Below are 11,217 nucleotides of genomic sequence, written 5' to 3' on the forward strand. Positions count from 1 at the left end.
GAGCCAAGGAACGTGAGCGCGCGCACCTGGGAACGGCGGACGCGGCTCCGCGCGCCCTCTGCTGGCCATGGATGGAAGGAGCCTGCCACAGGGTGCGCTCCCTGGGCTTCAACCCATTTAAAATTTTAGAATTCCCACTAAGTGAATGATGCTTGGAGGGCTCGCTCGGGATGGGAGACGCGCGCTGAAAGTAGATGACAGCCCAAACATGTTGGCCATTTACTACCTGCATTGCAAACCATAACACCCAAAAGGAGAGAGAGAGAGAGAGAGAGAGAGAGAGAGAGAGAGAGAGAGAGAGAGAGAGAGAGAGAGAGAGAGAGAGGAGGCAGGTAGGGGGGATGGAGTGCGGGTGAGGGTGGTGGAAGGAATACTGGGAACATTGGTGGTGGAAAATGTGCATTGGTGAAGGGATGGGTACGCGATCATTTTATGATCGAAATGTAATCATGAAAGTTTGTAAGTCTGTAACTGCACATCATGGTGATTCATTAAAAAATTTTAAAACTTTTTAAAAAAGAAAATAAATAAAATATCGACAATCAACAGACAAAAAAGAAAAAAGAAACTCAATAAACTCCAAGAAAACTCAAAGAAATTTTAGAATTCCTGCAGCAACATCTCATACTCTATCCCACTGAAGTGCCAAATGTAACACACCACATCTGGTGGGGTGTAAAGCAGAAGCGACCTATGAAGATTTGTAAGATATAACAATCTTCACACACTTTTCTCTAAGGAAACTTCTTTGGATAATTTTTAGCGGATTATTCATAATAAGCAATACAAAATGACTTTCTCTAATTAGAACTTGCTTTGGGGGCAGATTTGGGTGGGGGGTGGGAAAATTCAAAATAATGACGATGGGATGGTGTAATGGTGTCAGGGTGGGTGCTGGAATATTGGATGTAATAAATGATTGTGAACAACTTTAAAAAAGTAAAAATCACTTGATCACTTGATCCCACGTTATTCATCGATTTACTCGAGCGGGCGCCAGTAACGTCTCCATTCATCCCTGTTGCGTGCTAGCGTAGCCCAATGGCATCTGTTCGTTCTAGGAACATGCAGAGCCTCAAACCGATCATTCAGGCTCTTGATGAAGAAGTCTGACCATCTTGTAGGTGGGCGTCCACGCGATCTTTTGATGTCCCGTGGAATCCAGTCAGTAATGGCTCTAGTCCAGCGGTTGTCTGTAATTTTTTTTCCAGTAAAAAAGTAAAATAATTTTTAAAAATAAAGGTTTAGACGCACCTGCTGCTCTCCTAGACCAGGGGTCCTTCCCTCTCCTTGGAGTCACCCCTCAATCTCCCTTCACCTGTCTTCACATTTACTCTGTGCAATTCCTAGCAGCTGTCTGGATTGCAGAAATATGCATTCCAGGAGCTGGGTGTGTGGCCTGCTGTTAGGGGTGCCTCTCTCTCCAATCACAGAGTCCAACGCGAGTCAGCTGGCTAGGGTTCTGCTCTCTGCAGCGGCTCCTGTTTACAGAAGTTAAGGCGCTTACATGCTGGGGACCCAGTTGGATCTTTGGCACTGCACCTCCAGGGGTCAACCCTGAGCACAGAGCCAGGAATAGCCTCTGAACGCTTTCAGGGTGAAACCTCGCTAACTAAATAAATATCTAATCGCTAGGGCCAGAACATTCCGCTCCGAAGCCAAGCAATTTCTGACTGGCATGCAAATGAACCATTTGTGGGGCATAGAAGCTCCTGGAAGGTTGGTCTGGGGCCTCTGCTGCTGGGCATCCTGGCCGGGCTCGACCTAACCTTTCCCAGCAGTGAGAAGTAGGATGGCTGGGCCTCTTCCCTGTGACCAGAAATTTCGAACAAGGATTTATAGAGATCTAACGGTGTGCTGTCACCTTCCCCTATATGGGTGTTGCTTTCCACAGCATCCACAGTTGTATTTCACAGATGAGTAAACACAGCTCAGAAAGGTTGACTCTATGCCCCACGTTGCTCCAGTCTGGTCCAAGCCCAGGACACCTCCCAAGCCATGGAAATTTTCCGTTTCCCTGCCAGCGGCTGCTTCTCTCACCACCATCCTAGGTCTGGAGCACACACTGCCCCATGTCCACACCTGCACATTCTCCCTTTCTCTCGTCCCTCCTTTGTTTGTTCCCAGACCCATTCCGTGACCCTAGTTCTCTCTCTCTCTCTCTCTCTCTCTCTCTCTCTCTCTCTCGCAGACAACAAACTTTATTTAAAATTAAACTGCACTAATGTAGGGAGAGAGGAACTGCTAACAAGTGGAGGACAGGGATAGGATGGGAAACAATGCCGCGGGAAGCACAAAGGAGGAGTTGAACACAGCGGAGTTTAACATACACGGAGAATCGTGAGTATCCCTGGGGAGTGATGAGCTGCGTCTGCACTAGAATAGGTAACAAGTAACTCAAAGAACATAATCTCCTAGCAAGGAAGAAAAATAGACCCACAGCCAAGCAGAACTGCTCATAATAGAGGGGCACTGGTTACACACAGCAATTACAAATTATGGGTGGACAGCGACCCTTCTGAGACTGTCCAGTCATGGCTCCTGTTCTTGCACTGTGAGACTCCCTGATGGACAGCTGTGGTTGACGTTCTCCTAGCCAGACTGTCCTTCCCGCTCTGCTGGCCTCACCCCGCGACCCCCTTCTCCAAGTCTTGGACCTCTCATTGGTCAGAGGATGCATAAATCTGCACCTTGGGAGACAGTCACCAGATTGGTGAGCTTGAAGGCTCCTGTCTGCTAATGCACATAGCAGGTGCTCAGTAAACACAGTGTCCTTACCAAAGAGTCAAGCCACAGCCAGTGAGGACAAGGGCCCGGACACAGGCTGTGATGAGCTGCTGCCAATGCTCATTAGGTGTCAAGTGGGCACATTTGTGTGGGGTGTGAGTTTAGAGGTATGGTGTTTGTGTGTGTGTGTGTGTGTGTGTGTGTGTGTGTGTGTGTGTGTGTCTGCAGAGCCCTGAGCTGCCACTCACCTTGGGTGTTTGAGACCTTAGAAACGTGTCCCGGGTCCAGAGTGATAGTACAATGGGTAGGGCATTTGCTTTGCACGTTGCTGACCCGGGTTCGAGTCCCAGCATCCCATTGGTCCCCTGAGCACTGCCAGAAGTAATTCCTCAGTGTAAAGCCAGGAGTAACCCCTGTGCATCACTGGGTGTGACCCAAAAAGCAAATAAATAAATAAATGAAAAGAAAAACAGAAACTTATCCAGGTTACCTCCCCAGTCATATGCAAAGGAGGCAGGTCCCATGGAGAGGTCTGGAGAGTGCAAGAGATGTTTCTCTGGTCCCAGCAGAGCTAGGGAGGTGAAGACCTTAAATGTTTATGCTTAAGCCAGGGAGGTGACTCAGGCTGGAGCATGTGGGAGCCCTGGGTTTGATTCCCAGGTACAGTATGGTCCCCTAGTACTTCCCGGTATGCCTTTCCCCCCACCCCATGCTTGAAAAAAACAAAACTCCATGCTTCAAGCTGGGATGTAGCACATATGTGTGAATTGATGCCAGTAGAAGAGCTTATATGGTGGCACTAGAGTTTACCTAGTAATCCTTGCACCATAATATATATGTATATATATATGTATATGAAAGGCAATAAGCTCTGTGCTTAGTCTCGGAGCTGATTGGAAGCATGGATTTTCTGACACATCATAGCTCAGACATGCTCCTTCTCTCGTGCTCATCCCTCCCCTTCCCAGCATCCTCCACTTCTGCGAGTCGTAAAGCAATATACTGGATCACAGCCTCTGGGTGCAGCCGAGCCCCTGCAGCATTCTTACTCCGCCCCCTGCTTTTCTGGGCGAGAGCACTGGCATAGACCCCCATAGTGACAGCAATCATAACTGACCCAGCAAAATGCAGGACAGATGCTTTTCAAGGATATGCTAATGCAACGCCAACATTCTGCTTACTGGGATTTTGGTCTGTCCCGGCATTTCTGAGCTCAGTGCTTCTGGCCACGCAGCTGGGATGTGTCCTGACAGTGACCGACAGGAGTGCTCTGGGGAAGGAAGAGGCTCCAGGGACTGGCAGGGGTGAGGAGCTGAGAGGAGAGGCCAGTCTCAGCCCTGCCCCACACTGTGTCTGCCTGGGCCTTCATTTTCTTTTTCTTTTCTCTTCTTTCTTCTGTTGTCTCTAATTTCTCTAACCTTTCCCTCAGTGGCTCAGAGCAAGGCTTCAAACCATTTCAGAATGTTCTTGCAAGCCCTATAGGAAGGCACAGAGTCACCCCAGACCCAAGCACGCTGGAGGCTTGCAAACGGCTCTCACTTTCTTTCTACATTTTGGCTTTCCAGGGCATCAAGTTTGGCCTTAAAGTTTTATCTTAAAGGTTTCTGCCTGCTTTAAAATTCAGTGATTTGAGAATTCACTGAAAAATAGAGAAAAGTCTGATCAGAATTACTGGGGCTGGAATGATAACACAGTGCTTAGGGCGTTTGCCTTGCACGAGGCTGACCCAAGTTCAATTTCTAGCATCCCATATGGTCCCCTGAGCACTTCCAGGAATAATTCCTGAGTGCAGAGCCAGGAGTAACCCCTATATATCTCCGGATGTGACCCAAAAAACAAAAACAAGAAAAAAAAAAGAATTACCTGCGGACTGGGGGCAGAGAGATAGGACAATGGGTAAGGCACTTGCTTTGCATGTGGCAAACCTGGGTTTAACCTCCAGCACCACATCTGGTTCCCTGAGCACCTCCAGGTGTGATCCCTGAACACAGAATCAGGAGTAAACCCTGAGTACCATTGGGTGGGGTCCACCAAAAAAAATTATTCATGGACTACATCCAATGCAATAGGGATCGCACATCAGGGAGGCACCACCCCAATTCAGTTGTTCCAGCTTCAGAAATTCAGACCTCAGACAACCAGGACCTCTGGGCATTCCTTGGGCCATGCCACAGAATCTAAAGTAAGAGGCCTCTCCAACATGCAACTCACCCCCCACCCTTGAGGCAAGGGGTTGGTTTATCAGTGGAGCAGCCCTGTGAGACCTCTGGTGGGAGCCCACTGCCCCCAAAGTAGATGGTTGAGGGGCAGGGCTGAATGAGAAGGGTGTACAGAGTAGAGCTTGGGGATGCAGGGCAAGGTCTGCACAGGGCCAGAAGCACCCGCCCTCTGAGGACCTCAGGAAACCTTTGGACAACAGAGTCCTCTGCCTTCAGTAGGAAGAAAGGTATGGTTGGTCAGGGTACAATCTGGCATCTCAATTTTTGAAAAAAGGGACCACACCCAGAGTATCTGGGGGCATTAGGCGCCAGAAATTCAAGTCAGAGCCTCTCACATGTTGAGATGTGTCCACCACTCAGGTCATCGCCCCCATCACCCAATACTATTGGAAAGCTCTGGATTTGTTCAAGGCTAATAACCTCTTTGACTCTGACTGCTAATTATCCCCCAACCCCTGCCCCAGGTTGCCTGTCCACTGCAAGCCACACACAGACACATAGGTGAAATTCTTCCTTGTTGGCTCTTCTAAATGACTGCATGCCTGCAATCTTCTTTCTACCTCAATTCCCAAGTGATCAAACTAGATGTGGGAAATTTATTTATTTCTTTACCAGGTGAGTGAGTCAGTCAATTGTCCATGTGGGTTCAAAGTGCTTGCAAAGGGAGTCCAGAAGACTAGACTTTGGCAGTAATCAGGTATAAGCAGCAAAAAATCCGAAACACTGGCGTCTTTCCTTGCTGTCTTCTTTTTGCAAAAGTCATAACTATAAGATGGAGGGGTGGGGAAAGGGGGCATCAGTGTTGGTAAATGCGCACTGGTGAAGGGAGGGTTATTGGAGCATTATCTGACTGAAGCCCAACCATGAACAGCCTTGTGACTGCGTATATCATAGTGACTCAATTGAAATGTCGATTAATTAAAAACTAACTGTGAGATGAGACCAGCTCGCAGCAGCCTCAGTGGGTGTATCTTTCTTTGTCGTGTGTGTGTGGTGTTGTATGTGAGTGGTGGCAGGCTGGTGCGTGTGTGGATGTGTTTAAATGCCATCCTGATTCTAGTCATGGACCATTAACGATGTCTGACTGCAAAATGAAGGAGCCACTAAATATTATACTATTTATAAGTAATCGACTGCCCAAGGCATTGAGCTACTTAATGAAGCTTTGAATTAATGTGTAACCTAAGAAATAGATCATTCTACGAATATAGGTTACCAGAAGCATAATTTAAGCCGTTCTGTTTGCTTCAACACTGAGGTGGGACAAAGAGATGGACTAATGAGTAAAATAAATAACAAAAATAATAAGAGACAGAATATATTGAGCTGGGTATTACCCAAATGCATGTATGTGCAAGATCTCCTTTGGTTGTCACAGCAACCTTAAAAGAGACACAGCTTGGGGCGTGGGCAGGAATGGAGCTCTGTGGTAGAGCACTAGCCTTGCCTGTGTCGTGTCATGAGTTTGATCCCAAACATTGCAAATACAAATATCTATATCTATCCACCTATGTAATAACACACTGCTGTACTTCCATTTACAAATGTAGAAACTGAGGCTTATACAGGCATATTAGCTATTCCAAGGTCAGCTAGTGGGATTCAAATCCAGGTGCGTGGCTCTTGCAACTGCTTGTTATTACATCTCCAGAGGAGAAGGAATGAGAGAGAGGGGGCATGTGCTAGGATGTCCATTGATTCACCCCTGTGCAAGAGTGGAGTGTGTTGCTTAAAGGATGGTGAGGGCTGGCTGGAGACTGTGCAGGGATGTGATGAAACCGGGAGCCACACCGCACTGCTCTCCTCATTCCTGGTGTGTGATTATTTCCCACCTGCTGACCAGGATATTGTCCACTATCCTTGGATGTCCCGAGGCTCAGAGCTGACTCTAGTGACCCCCCAAAACAGATGCATTCCAGTCTGGGAAGGTTGAACTCCGCACTCATTTTTGGATTCCGCAGCCTGGAGCTTCTGGTGATGCTGGGATTCTAGACATAGAGTCTAGCGGGAGGAAGGAAGTTCCTTCGAAAGAGGCCAGTTCCCCAGATGGGGGCCTCACTCCCCATTTCTGAAGCTAAGAAACCAGTTCCCTGGGAACTGTCCAGCAAATGGCCTGCTGAAGCAAACCTCACTAAGCTGCAGGTCCTCAGCTGGAGGTGGTGGTGGGGGTGCTGGCGGGGCAGGGAGCTGCTCCCCAGCTCTGAGGGTGACCCTGTAAGCCTTTGCATTCCTCACTACTGGGTAATTCAAACTTAGCCCAGGGGTGGATGGAGGCCCCTGATGCAGGGGAACTTCCACTGCAGACTTTGAGTTTCAGAGTAGAGTGATAGAAAAGGGAAGGATTGTGCAAGCACCTTCTATTGTCATGTGACCTGGGAGATTCCGAAGGAGATAGAGACTTCTGAACTCAAAAGCTGGTGAAGAGAGTGGCCAGGGGCAAGGTCTTATCCTTAAGTTGCCCATTCTCTGCTGACACAGTTAGTGTATTTTTAGAGCCAAATTGTTTTACCACCAGCTGCTAGTTTTTCTGGTTCTTTATCTCATTTAAATGACATCGTTAGTATTTACTGTCTGCCCATGCCTGTCTTTAGAGCCTTGGGATGATTTTCTAGGAGCCGGAGAGACAGTGCAGTGAGCAGGACACCTGCCTTGCACACAGTCACTCAGGTTTAGTCCTTGGCATCTCAAGTAGTTTCCTGATCTCTACCAGGAGTGATGCCTGAGCGCAGAACTAGAACACAACCAGACCTGGCACAAAAACAAAACAAACAAAAGAATTGTTACAAAACACATTTTATTTATGTTTCACAACCCCAACATTCAGTCATGTCATTCCATAAGGGGTCACACCCATCAGGGAAGCATTGGGGTCATTAGGGGAGGAAAGGGGGTACACTGGTGAGGGATGTAGTGATGGGATTTGTTCATAGGCAATCCTCATTATCACTATTGTAAATCACAGTACCTCAATCAATTTTCAAAAAGCCTTCAAAAGAACTTTAGGAACTTCCATGTTGGAAAGACCATTGGGAGAACCTCTGACAGTTGATTCGTCAGAAACACTGATGATAATCTAAGCTTGTGGTGGGCACTTGACATCTTAAAAGGCAGATGGAGAAGTACTGATTTGTACAGGTCGGTCAGAAGCACAGGCAACTGCATCTGATGGAATGGGAGTCTGGGAGATGTGGTGTTTCTGCCTGGAGCCTGCCCCATCTCCAGGCAGACAGTGCCTGGCATCTAAGAATGTCTTGCTGTGGGAAAGACCGCCGCCCCCCCTCCCCCGCCTGCCAACTTCCCACTGCATCTGTGCTCACCGGGTGACTAATGGGTCTCTGCCTGAACCATCTTTTTCAAACTAATTGAAGTTGATTTTTTAAAAACTTTTTTTTTTGCTTTTTGAGTCACACCCAGTGATGCTCAGGGATTACTCCTGGCTCTGTACTCAGGAATTACTCCTGGCGGTGCTCGGGGACCATGTGGGATGCTGGGAATCGAACCCAGGTTGGCCGCATGCAAGGCAAACGCCCTACCCACTGTGCTATTGCTCCAGCCCCACAAATGTTTTTAAAGGCCTGAGAAATTGGTACAGGGGTTAAAGCATTATGTGCCTTGAACATGGCCGGCCCAGATTCAAATCCTGGCACTGCATTTGATTACTCTAGTACTGTAAGGAGTGATCCCTGAGTATAGAGTCAGGACAGAAAGCCCTGAGCACTGCTGGGTATAGCCCCAAAACCTGAATTAAAATGATAAAACTCACAGGGCCAGAGAGGTAGTAAACCTGACTTGCACACAGTCAACTTGGGTTCTCTCCCTGGTACCACGTATGGGCCCCTGAACCTCTCAGGATTGATCCCTGAGTACAGAGTCAGAATGGGCCATTAAAACCAAACAACAACAACAATGACCAAAAAATGCAATTCACACAATTCCAGGACCCCTAGAGTCCTGCACCTCGTGTGCCCAGAGCAGACATTATTCAGGGAGCAAGGGTGGAAGGCAGCTTTCCTTTCCCTTTCCTCCTTTTTCTTTTGAGTTCTTAAAAATCACCTCCATTTACCCTTTTTTTATATAAAAGAGGCAAAATCCATGTACACATAAATAAGTCAAGGCTCATTAACCTGAGAAAAGGTTGGGCAAGGAGCGAAAAAGACAACCCACAGCTGAGTCAATATGAGTGGCCAGTGGCCCTGGCAAAATGGTGATGGGAGCATGAAAATCACACAGCACCGGGGCTTAACTGGCAAAAGGAAAAGTCCTGGCACCGTGCGGTGTTGACAGGGCGTGGGGAACTGGGCTCCCTCACAATGAGAGGGGAGTGGTAATGGGTTTAGTCTTTCAATAGAGCAATTTATTGGTGTTTATCCACATATAAAATGCAAATCTCCTTTGACAGGGCACATTCACTCCAACATCCTCAATAGATAAAAATAATCTCCTAGAAAGTTTTAAAAAAAAGTCATTCATGAGGTATATGTAGTATAGCTTTGGGTGGACAATTAGAAATAACTTAAATATCTGTAAACAAGGGAAAGGATTGATTACTATGTGTAAAGAGTGGCACTGTCGCACTGTCGCACTGTCCTCCCGTTGTTCATCGATTTGCTCGAGCGGGCCACTAACGTCTCCATGGTGAGACTTATTGTTACTATGTTTGGCATATCGAATACATCACAGGAAGCTTGCCAAGGCTCTGCCGAGTGTGCGGGATACTCTCGGTAACTTGCCGGGCTCTCCTAGAGGGACAGAGGAATCGATCCCGGGTCGGCCAACTACTCTGCGTTGTATAGAGTATCCTGAAAAAGTAGTCTGTGTCCAAGCTGGCTTAAGATACGGCAAGAGAATACTGTATTGTTTTTCCTTTTGATGTTTGAGCCACACTTATCTGTGCTCAAGACTCATTTCTAGCTCAGTGCTCAGGAGATCGAAGCCAGGTGAACTGCATGCAAGGCAGGAGCCTTACCTGTGGCACTATCTCTCCAGCTGCTACCATATTATTATGAGAGAAGCCAGTTGTGATAACCTAAGCAGGACCCAACCCAGCCATAGATGTATGTCTGTGCAAATGGACAGATGCCCTCTGCCCGAATCCCTGCTCCATTGCAGAGCCTCTACAAACTTTATCTCCAATTTCATTACTGCTTTTGGGTGATGCTGGGGGTCCCAGAGCTCACACAGACACGGTAGACCTCCACCATGAAGTCCCCTGCCCCGGCCCTGCAGTGCTTCTCACACACCTGGCTCCAGAAGTCCGCCACTCTGGGAACTGCAGAGCTGTGGGGGTCAACCAGCAATGCCGCCAGGGTCAAGCTGGGCACATGTGTTGCCACCAGGGGCCAAACTCTCACTACCTTTCCCTTGTGAGGCAGATCTGCAGGGCCATGGGCCTCTCCCCTTCCCTTCATTCCCAAAGAAACTTTAAGAGAATGACTGAAGAGGGGACACAGGTGTCCACTCAAATGGGCAGCTCCAAATTGGCCAACCATGTAGGGCAGATACTCCCACGTCTGTATTAGCTGCAGGTTGTTCCCTAGACGGTTCAGGTCTGCCTGCACCTCGTCACGAGATGTCAGTTCCTGGAAAGCTGCCCCTGGACCCTGCCTGCCGCCCCCACAAACGTGCTCCACATCCAGGAGGCCCTGTGCACTTCCCACCCTATTCTCTCCTCCCTTGCCCCAGGTTGTTGGGGAACTCTTGGAGGCCAGCCTCTGAGAGCCCACTTCCCTCCCACTAGCCACTGCCCCCTGTGCTGGATCCAAGTGCTCTTCTGAGTCTTCCTCCCACTTCTCTGGGGGATGCCACTATTCCAACCCAAGGGTGTTGGGTAGGGAACAGAAGAGTTGAAGAGTGCCATGGGCCCTAAGTGACAGGTCCAAGCTCTGATCTCCCAAGACCTGAGAAAGCCACCTTGTCTGGAAATAGGCCTATGCAGAAGGGATGAAGGTAAGAGACCCTGAGAGGGTCTGGAGTCATAGCACAGCGGGTAGGGCATTTGCCTTGCATGCGGCCGACCTGGGTTTAATTCCCAGCATCCCATGTGGTCCCCTGAGCACTGCCAGGAGTAATTCCTGAGTGCAGAGCCAGGAGTAACGCCTGTGCATAGCCAGGTATGAACCCCCCTCCAAAAAAAAAAAAAGAGGCCTCACAGGGTCTGTAGTCATAGCACAGCGGTTAGGGCGTTTGCCTTGCATGCGGCCGACCCAGGTTCAATTCCCAGCATCCCATATGGTCCCCTGAGCACCGCCAGGGCTAATTCCTGAGTGCAGAG

The 11,217-nt window shown here is 48.5% G+C and overlaps 1 non-coding gene across 1 annotated transcript; it reads right to left on the bottom strand.

Annotated features, from left to right (window-relative positions):
- Nucleotides 1-4,123: 4,123 nt before the first annotated feature.
- On the bottom strand, nucleotides 4,124-4,255 carry LOC130019834 (small nucleolar RNA SNORA9). The gene has a single exon (XR_008791902.1). It is a non-coding gene; the product is annotated as a small nucleolar RNA SNORA9 (small nucleolar RNA).
- Between the last annotated feature and the right edge of the window lie 6,962 nt (nucleotides 4,256-11,217).

This window comes from Sorex fumeus, unplaced genomic scaffold (genome assembly GCF_029834395.1).
Source record: "Sorex fumeus unplaced genomic scaffold, SorFum_2.1 ptg000009l, whole genome shotgun sequence".
NCBI lineage: Eukaryota > Metazoa > Chordata > Mammalia > Eulipotyphla > Soricidae > Sorex > Sorex fumeus.